Consider the following 10,805-nt stretch of genomic DNA (forward strand, 5'->3'; position numbering starts at 1 on the left):
ATGATGTTGTGATCAATGGTGTCAAAAGCAGCGCTAAGGTCCAGGAGTACAAGGACTGAGCACATACCTTCATCAGCAGACATTAAAAGGTCATTGGTGACTTTAAGCAGGGCAGTCTCAGTGCTGTGGTACTTCCTAAAACCAGACTGAAACTTTTCAAATATTTTGTTATTTTCCAGCACAGTGAGCAGCTGTTTGGACACAATTCTTTCTAGAATCTTTGCAATAAAAGGCAGTTTTGAAATTGGTCTAAAATTTTGTGGGAGGGAGGGATCTAAACCAGGTTTCTTTAAAAGTGGGTTCACGCAAGCCGTTTTAAAATAATCAGGGACACAACCAGTAGATAGGGAGCTGTTGAAAACAGAGATCAAATGGGGCCCAACAGAATCTATTACTTTTAGTAAAAATTTTGTAGGTATTATATCAAGTGAAATGACCTCCAGCAGGCCACAGATGTGCATGTGTCTGCTCAAACGGTCAGAAACAGACTGCATGAGGATGGTATGAGGGCCCGACGTCCACAGGTGGGGGTTGTGCTTACAGCCCAACACCGTGCAGGACGTTTGGCATTTGCCAGAGAACACCAAGATTGGCAAATTTGCCACTGGCGCCCTGTGCTCTTCAGATGAAAGCAGGTTCACACTGAGCACATGTGACAGACGTGACAGAGTCTGGAGACGCCGTGGAGAACGTTGTGCTGCCTGCAACATCCTCCAGCATGACCGGTTTGGCGGTGGGTCAGTAATGGTGTGGGGTGGCATTTCTTTGGGGGGCCGCACAACCCTCCATGTGCTCGCCAGAGGTAGCCTGACTGCCATTAGGTACCGAGATGAGATCCTCAGACCCCTTGTGAGACCATATGCTGGTGCGCTTGGCCCTGGGTTCCTCCTAATGCAAGACAATGCTAGACCTCATGTGGCTGGAGTGTGTCAGCAGTTCCTGCAAGAGGAAGGCATTGATGCTATGGACAGGCCCGCCCGTTCCCCAGACCTGAATCCAATTGAACACATCTGGGACATCATGTCTCGCTCCATCCACCAACGCCACGTTGCACCACAGACTGGATGCTTTAGTCCAGGTCTGGGAGGAGATCCCTCAGGAGACCATCCGCCACCTCATCAGGAGCATGCCCAGGCGTTGTAGGGAGGTCATACAGGTACGTGGCGGCCACACACACTACTGAGCCTCATTCTGACTTGTTTTAAGGACATTACATCAAAGTTGGATCAGCCTGTAGTGTGGTTTTCCACTTTGATTTTGAGTGTGACTCCAAATCCAGACCTCCATGGGTTGATAGATTTGATTTCCATCGATAATTTTTGTGTGATTTTGTTGTCAGCACATTCAGCTATGTAAAGAAAGGAGTATTTAATGAGATTATTTCATTCATTCAGATCTAGGATGTGTTATTTTAGTGTTCCCTTTATTTTTTTAAGCAGTGTATTTTATACTAATTAGTGCATCATTCAATATTTCTAATAAAACAAAATGTATAACTGCTTTTATACAGACCTACTAGTACTTGCTGGGACAATTCCTGCTTCTTTAATAAAAGATATCACATGTGCCATGCCAGCTGCCTATGAGAAACACAGACTTCATAAAGGACAAGCCATACATTTAAATAAATAAAAAGGAGTTCTTTTTTCTTTTTTAATCTTAGTTCACTTGTGGGGGAAGCCGTTATCCTTGTTTTTATTTGTCTGATGTTCTTTTTGAATACAAGATTGATAATCCATCCGGGTCCATTCAGTTCATCCACATTATTTGAGAGCTTGTGGCTGGGTATTGCAAGTTGATGTATAAGGGAAATTTGTTTCCTTCCTGACTATAAATGGGGCATTGCACTAAAGGATGGATAAACACTGGCTGTTAAATGAATTTAGCCGGATTATGTGACAGCTGTGGATCTGGAGGTAGATGAATGCTTTTCAGAATTGACGTGCACAGTCAGAGTTAAAAATGCGAGAACACGTAGTAGGTTAAGAGCTGGGATTAGCAGGAAGAGAAGGCCTGGAAACAACAGCTTTTTGATCAGACACAAATGCATCCACCAGATCCACGTTCTGAGGAAAGGAACATTAGAAGAGTGCCAAAATGTACCTTCAGAATGTGTGTTGGTTGGCTGATAATAATCATACTATATTACGTTTTCTTTGAGGGGAATTTTGTGGAGGTCTAAATACTAAGATATAAAGGATGGGAACAGGCTTTTTATTATGAAAAAAGCTCTCCTCACCAGAAAAACAACATTTTTACCATTTGTTCCAATGCAGAAATTAAATATGTTTAATGATATTGCAGTCTATTCTTTCTTTTTCCCACAGTGGCCTGCACATTTTTACTTTTAATGAGCTCCAGTCCAGTGTGGCATGATTGAAGCAGCCAGTAAAATGTATTAAATAAGACGTTATTTTTTGTTTACAGAAATAACCGTGAAGTCAACCGAGTTTAAAAGTTTTACCAAAATTTTCCCCCAGTGAGTTTTCATGAGTCATTCACTTGCTGATCTCTCTTCTAAGCTGACAACACTTACAGCAGCTGAACAGATCATTTAATATTTCCCCACATTCAGGATGAACACACACTTGCATATCCAGAAGTCTTCTCTTTAAACAATATTCACAATTCAGTAGCAGAAAAACACTGTTGAGTACTCATTTGCTCTCCGAAAATGTGAACATGGATCAAAACAGCCCTGCATATAGGATTGGAGTGGGTGTTGGGTCAACAAAGAGTATGACTTTGATGTAAAGACTGCTGTTTGTTACCTGTTTGTTTCCGACAGTCAATGTTGGTTTCTTGTATCCACGTGCACAAAGCCCACAGAATGGTCGATTGGGTTGCTGGACTTGTTGCAAAAAGCAGATAAGCAAACAGGAGGCACGAGTGAGATGAAAATCTCCTGTAACACCTTGTACACATGGACCTTGTTAATGACAGGGCCGTGTGCTGGGCTGGCATCCTAATTAATGGGGTAGGACATGTTTCACTTGTTTACGTTGCTCTTGATAGGCTTGTCAGATAGTGAAACTAGCCACGGTTTGTTGCAAATGTGGTGCACATTTTAACCAAAAGAAAATGTGAAAGAATGCTTATGTCCATCCACTCCTGTTGTTTGCATTTGAGTATGTTGGTTGATTGAGATAATAATATAATCTAAATCAGGTTATTCAAAATGAATTTACACACAGTTAAACACAGTTGACAATGGATGAATTATGATTTCAGATGGCACAAATGATCTGGAAGAGTTTTCTCATTCCTGTCTTAAGATCATGAATAATGATGTTTTCTTGACATGATAAATTAATGTTTTCCATTTCAGTTGGTGTTGCCTGCATGAGAGGAGAATGAACCAGCTGGTCTCAAAGTAAAACTGGCATAATGGAAGAGGACGTGATCTCCTCCAACAACTTTGACAGTGGCTCCTCTCCAGCTGGCTTCTTTTTAACAGTAACATATATTTTTCCTGAGAAACCTCATTGTTGGACACCAGTCAGATCTGTCTCCACACTTGGTTGAAGTGTCACTCCAGGCTGGAAAGCAGCTCCAACAGAGCCTCCTGCTGAGAAAATGAGTGCAGCGTGTGGCCGCCGTGTTGTGGTGACAGCTGTCATTCTGTGATGGAGGCTGAGAGACAATGGAGTCATTGACCATTTACAATCTTTCCAATGAGCAAATGTAAAGTATGATATTTTACACAGATTTAATATCACACACACACACACACACACTATATAGGTAGCTGGCATAGTGTACAGGAACAGGGCTGGAAGTCCCAAGGTCAAAATGGAAGACACCTGCTAAGAATATTGAGAATGACCGAGTGTCATGTGTTGTGGTGGTTGAGCAGGTTTGGCTGGCTGGCTGGCTGGCTGGCTGGCTGGCAGGCAGGCAGGCAGGATCGACAAACAGCAGAAGAAGGCTGCAGTGATAGATGTGGCAATCCCAAGGGACAGCAACATCAAGAAGAAGGAATGCGAGAAGCTTGAGAAATACCAAGGGCTGAAAGAGGAGCTAGAAAAGATGTGGAAAGTAAGAGCAACAGTGGTGCCAGTGGTAATCGGAGCACTGGGGGCTGTGACCCCCAAACTGGGAGAGTGGCTACAGCAGATTCCAGGTAAAACATCAGAGGTCTCTGTCCAGAAGAGTGCAGTTCTAGGAACAGTTATGATACTGCGCAGAACAGTTCAACTTAGCTCTGCAGCGCTTTTTAGCCTCTTTCAGCTGATTCATTGGGTTTTACGTCCCACAAATTTATGGAGGGATTATTGGGTCAGAACTAAAACTAAAAGTCGAAATCGAAAAATAAAAGTTGAAATCGAAAACTAAAAGTCAATATCGGAAACTAAAAGCCGAAAACAAAAACTAAGAGTCGAAGTCAAATTAATTTGATATTTAGGATTGGGCATTTGGTATTTAGGATTGGGCATTTAGTCATTTAGCCATTTAGGATTGGGAATTTGGGAATTTGGGGATTGAGGATAGAGTCGTGTATGCAAATGAGGAAGCTGACCCAAAGGCTGCAGGGAGGGTTTGGAACGGCTGAGGCGCAGAGGCACTTTATGGACTGCAGGGGGAGCTCTGACTGCCAGCACACTGCCATAAAAGCAAGCAGAGGAAGTGAGTAGGGCTGGAGGGAGGACTATCATTTATAATACCATAAGTGAAAGCGTACAGCATTTCTGTCCATGTGGCCTCACACACAAAGTCAACAGTGAAAGGAATGCTATCCATCTGACGAGAAAGCAGCGGACAGTACAGCAGGTAAGCAAGTTAGCTATATTAGGCTAACTGTTGCTGACATGCATGAGTTACGTTACTGTCGGTACATGCAGGTTTTAAATGCGGCTATTAACCCCGCTGAGGGCTGTGTGTATAAACTGTAAAGATGAGGTGTAGAAGCTGTGTTTGTAACAGCACCATGCTGGGCAGGTGACAGGTGTGTGTTTACAGTGTTTGTGTGCTCTGAAAAACATAATAGCGCAGTCCTAGTATGGTATTAGTACTACACACATGAATGTAACGTTGAGGCCTGAATCAGAAACAGAGGACACTACCTGCATCCCTGTGTTTGTTATTGCCCCATGCTCAGTCTCCTGGCTCCTGCTCAGCTGCCTATTAGGGCCTAATGTCTACACTAGAGGTGTTTGAGGTTAATGCAAGCTCCACTGTTTTTCCCCACTGACTTGTCCTCCCACCTGCAGACAAAGATGTTTCACCTGGACATGAAGGACCACTTGGTGTCACAGCTTTGGATCAGCCATCTGCAGCAGAGTCCCAGTCCACTTGGTCACACCACAAGTTGGAACAGCTACAGCTGATTCAGTAACCTCTGGATCCACTCAGGACTTTTTCTCTCACTTAGACATATTTTACTCTTCATTGAAGGCTTGTATTTTATCTTGCAGAGTTTCTATGTGATCTATAATTACCGTGTTTTATTTTGCTCATTATATTATGCATTAAATAGCACAGAGGTGCAGTCTGACGGGAGAAGCTGCTTGTCGTTTATTTTCACCATATATAATTGCTGCTGTTGCACCTGAATTTCCTTTAGTGCAGTCTTATCTTAACTAGTATACATGATCATACAGCCTACGGACTTGCACAGTTTCTATGATCAAGTGTTGTGCTATACCCAGTCTATGGCTATACCTTATTTGCTTCTAGTGGTGGGTGCCGCTGAAATTAGAATGATATTAGGGCTAATTTGGCTTTTAGTTATGATTATGTCATTTGTCATTTGTTCTGCTGTCTTTGGAAGAATTTGCTAATTTGTAGAGGCAACGAAATAAAAGTGGAAATAGGCATAACATTTCATTATACTTCCAATTTTACTTTAATTATGTATAGAAGCTTCCTACACCAGCTAAGGACAGATAAAGACAGCGACGTCACCTCACAAGGCCTGACCTGCACACATTTATTTAACATCATTTTTTCAACCTGAAAACAAGTCTTTTAAAAACTAATTGTAAGAAGTTAATATTTATTCTGCGCCATGACCCTCTAATTTCCAAGTTTTGCAGTTTAAGAAGCAACATTACATATTTAACGCAGCCCTGTTCTTCCCACATTTACATTGATCTGAACTGGCACTGTTGACAAAACCTGGACTCATCACATGGAGATAAAACTCAGGAACTTTATTCCATAGGGCAGGAAAGTTTGTAGTCTCCTTATGCTACACACAGAACATAACAGATAGTTACATATACAGTTTAAAAGTTGTCAACAGACACAGAGAATGTCCCCTTTAAGACACGGCCACATTCCCCAAATGAATTTTCTAGTTTACTGATTAAAAAGCTGTGGTTGACAGTATCTAAGGCTGCAGTCCATTCTAGAAATACTAGGATAGAAGGTTTGTTTGCAGCATTGTTGATCTTTTGATCACTGACTACTAAAGCTGTTTCAGTGCTGCGCTTGGTCCTGAAGCCAGATTGATCCACATCGTATAGATTGTGGGGGGACAGGTAATTATGCAGTTGTTTGTAGACATCCTTTTCAAATATTTTACTAGGAAAAGGGATATTGGAGATTGGTCTGTAGTTGCTTATCACAGATGGGTCTAAGGCAGGGGTATTCAATTAGATTTCAAAGAGGTCTAGTTAGAGAAAATTTCCTGAAGCAAAGGTCCGGAACATCAAAACGACGAACTTGCGTTATCATTCAGTACTATAACCTATAGTTGTATCAACACATGTTTTTAACAACGGACTGTCAAATCAAATAATATTTCAGTCAGTTTTCACATCAAACTGGAAGGATAATAAATAATAACTATTCAAATAATAAATTCTAAATTTAAGTAAACTAAATTAAAGTGCCTAATTTTTAGAAAAGATTTAATAAAAAGTGTAGCTTGAAGTGATGAAGTGTAGTCTTAACCAATTTTATAATAAACACACAAATGAACAGCTGTAATGCCTCCTTCTCTTTCATTTCCTCTTACAGAGCTACCACTTTCCTACTTTCTGTTGTTCAGTGAGAAACGTGAGCTCCAGCTAGCATATTGGAGATCTATGAGATATTCTGGTTTTGAACTGCCCGTGGGAGGAATGTACTTGTAAAAATCTGTACATTCTTGATTAAAAGTCATGTGAAATCTCTTTTATCTTTCGTCTCCTCAATTCAGGTGTGTTTCCAAAACGTCTCTGGTGAATCTCGTGGACTCGACTCGCAAGCATCGGTATGCACAGATTTGATTGGCTGAGCAGCGTCACATGAGACGATTGGAGCACATGCGATTGGTCTGAGAGTTTCCTGGTCCTCTAAACCAGTACAGTAAATGCTAGAAAAGCTGCGCGGGTTAAAATAGAAATGCTCCGTCACGAGGTAGTAAGTCTCAATAATAAATGTGCTTTAGGTCGGCGGTCCGGAGAGGACGGCAGCTGGGTCCGGATCCGGACCGCGGTCCGCCTATTAGTGACCTCTGGTCTAAGGGGTTCTTTGAAAAAAAATGTGGGTCAAGGAAGCAGGTGGAGGGGTTTAGCTGCTTTATCACGTCTTTTGGATAATAGAGGTAGTAGGTGAAAAATGATGCATTGTGCCCACAGTGTTGTGATGGTGTAAGGGCATTAGATGAACAAAAGATGACTAGGGTTGGAGATCTGAAGGCATCTCAAGGAAGTTTGTGAATAATGTCGGACGAGATGACGTGGGCAGTGGCGAATGGGGGACGCATGGCTGGCTGTCCAGTAGAAGGCAAATGCGAGGCAGAGGAGCAGGTGGAGATCCTGAGGTACAAGAAACAAAAGGTTAGTCACAAAGAAAACACTAGGAAGCAAAGGAGAGATGATGAGGCAGGAGCTCTGAGTTGATTGAGTCTGAGATGTGAAACTGAGTTTTCAGTTCTTAAACAGCTGATCAAAACTAGTTCAATCAACCCTGAGTGTGTTCACTGAGTTAGTAAATGGGGAATGAAAAGAAAACTACAATTCACCATGGCAATGAGTAAATAAAAAGCAAAGTCTCCATTTTAATCCAGTGGCGCTAGAAATATGAATTCATTTCATTTATCTTAAAAAATGTAGTGGAGGAAGGATTAATGATTCAACACTATTACATTTGATTCAGTGAAGCACATCCATTTTTTAATAAAGTGCTGATATCCTTCTGTATGTCGCATTGGATTTATTTAGCTGATGGGGACAAAATACAGGTGGCAATAACTGAAGATGACATTATGAATCAAACAGATAAGACAGTTTACTCAAATACCTGTGAATGTAAAGTCACAGTCCAACCCATTAATAAAGATTGTGGTGATTTGCAGTTGAAAATTCGTCTAGGTTAAAACTGACTCTATTTTACATGCATTTGAAGACTATCTGTAGATGTTCAAAGACTTTGGAACTCCATTTAGTCCATACCCAACGTTAATCATGGTGCATCCAATTTTGGTTACTGTTTTTGTTCAAATCTAACTAGCCGTTATTAAGCCTCTAGTGTCGAGTTTATGCCCTAACAGAGAAGTAATTTTTGAACATCTGAATAAAAACTCGGCTTTGAATATCTTTACTAAAATCTGCAACAGAAATAAACAGATTGAAACATTGTTATCAGCATGGTCAGTTCATTCTCACGTTAAGTTACAGAAATGGACTGCCATGTTGAGGCTTCTCACATAACTCGCTAACAGTATGCCAATAAAGGAAAACATTTGGCACAACTCCTACGTTATACAGATTTGTATTGTAGCTCCTGTTTATTACAGCTGCATGTACAGTCATGTTACAGGCTTTACAGACACAATTTCTTATATGTATCACCACAAGGTCTTAAGCAGATGATACATGGACTATTTATGTCTACTTACTTGTGTATGTTCCGTTTATATATTATGTCTGCTTGCAACATACCTGCAACATACACAAACAGATCGGTACATTGTTATGAGCATTGTCTGCACTGCCTTGATGAGGCTGCTCCTAACATAACTCACTAACAGTATACTCCCTCTTGTGGTAAAAGTGGGATCTAACACTTACTTTTTAACAATGCCCTGCTTGTGTACAGGAGCACAATACATAATTAAACAATACCAAAAAGCAAAAGTATCACAAAACAATACATGAAGAAACAAAAAAACAAACACCACTACTCTAAACAATATGTAAGGGTGTGCCTGTGTTATGAACCTAAGAACCCATTAACCTCACATAATACAGTGCTAGTGCAACCCAGTGCAGGTGTGTAGATGTAGCTGAGCATGGGGAAAAAACAAACACTAGGAAAACACTGATGACAATCGCATCAATCATACAGTCGACATAAATAAATGTAGAAATATATAAATATAACGTAACTCACGCATGTCAGCAACAATTAGCCTAATATAGCTAACTTGGTAATGTTATCATATCTTACCTGCTTTCTCGTCAGATGGATAGCATTCCTTTCACTGTTGACTTTGTGTGTGAGGCCACATGGACAGAAATGCTGTACACTTTTACTTATGGTATTATAAATGATAGTCCTCCCTCCAGCCCTACTCACTTCCTCTGCTTGCTTTCATGGCAGTGTGCTGGCAGTCAGAGCTCCCCCTGCAGTCCATAAAGTGCCTCTGCGCCTCAGCCGTTCCAAACCCTCCCTGCAGCCTTTGGGTCACGCCTCCTCAGTTGCATACACGACTCTATCCTTAATCCTCAATCCCCAATCCCCAAATCCCCAAAACCCCAATCCTAAATGGCTAAATACAAAATGCCCTATCCTAAATACCAAATGCCCAATCCTAAATACAAAATGCCCTATCCTAAATATCAAATTCATTTTCAACTTCGACTTTTAGTTTTTGATTTCGACTTTTAGCTTTTGATTTCAACTTTTAGTTTTAGACTTTTAGTTTTAGTTCTGACCCAATAATCCCTCCATACAAATTAACTGTTGTGGTTCACCCTCACCGCTCTCCTGAACAGCAGGCAGCTGTTTTCAGAGAAAAAGCCAGTGTATACCACTTTCCTGAGAGTAGCTGGTGAACATTAGAAGATGTCAGTTTGTACCAAGGGCAAATCTATGATCATGTTCATTCCCAATAAAAAAGTTAAATGATGCTGGTAGGAAAGTTGATCTATATGGCAGTCTGAGTGAATATACTATGTCTCTGAGTACATGGCAGAAACAGTACATCTACAGCAGGCACGTATGAGGTCACACATAGGCCACTGTGTCTGCTCATTGCTGTGACAAGTGTTAGAAAAATCCTGAGAACTATAGGTGAAATTCTGAAACCTAGCAGATACTGTCATGGATTTGTACACCTCGTCACTTTTGCATACACTTGATCACCTCTCTCTATCAATCCATCATTCTCCCCCCGCTTTTTCTTTTCCATTCTTGTTTGTGTTCCAATACAATACACAGTTCATCAGTGATTGTCTGCTTGAGCTCCATCTCTCCTCTAATATCTGAACCAAACACTAACTTGTACACAGAGGTTTGTATCACTATACTAACAGAACCCACACATAGATGAAATGTGCCATCAGGTACAGATATATGGGTGGATATTTAATTGCTATTGTTTTTTGTCCTTTCCCTCTGGTCCAACTTGTTTTCTGTCTCTATTTTCTATTCTGTTTTCATTCCAGCTCTGCTTCAGGGGTTTACAGAAAAGACTGAGATACAATTGCCATCATAATCTTCTCTGCCTTGGCCAGGCTACGCTTGGCCGGTACAGAGTGTGTGTGTGTGTTTGTGTGTGTGTCTGCGTGTTTGCTCTAGGTGATGAGAGTAATTGAAAAAGACTGTCACGTATGAAGTGTCTCAACAACCTGTGTGTGTCCATGCATATATGT

General features: G+C 41.1%; 1 long non-coding RNA gene across 1 annotated transcript; it reads left to right on the forward strand.

Annotated features, from left to right (window-relative positions):
• Window positions 1-4,712: 4,712 nt before the first annotated feature.
• Window positions 4,713-5,499, forward strand: LOC123958424. Its single transcript, XR_006822058.1, has 2 exons — window positions 4,713-4,770; window positions 5,211-5,499. It is a non-coding gene; the product is annotated as an uncharacterized LOC123958424 (long non-coding RNA).
• The last annotated feature ends 5,306 nt before the right edge of the window (window positions 5,500-10,805 follow it).

The sequence above is a fragment of the Micropterus dolomieu genome, linkage group LG20, assembly GCF_021292245.1.
Source record: "Micropterus dolomieu isolate WLL.071019.BEF.003 ecotype Adirondacks linkage group LG20, ASM2129224v1, whole genome shotgun sequence".
Taxonomy (NCBI): Eukaryota; Metazoa; Chordata; class Actinopteri; order Centrarchiformes; family Centrarchidae; genus Micropterus; species Micropterus dolomieu.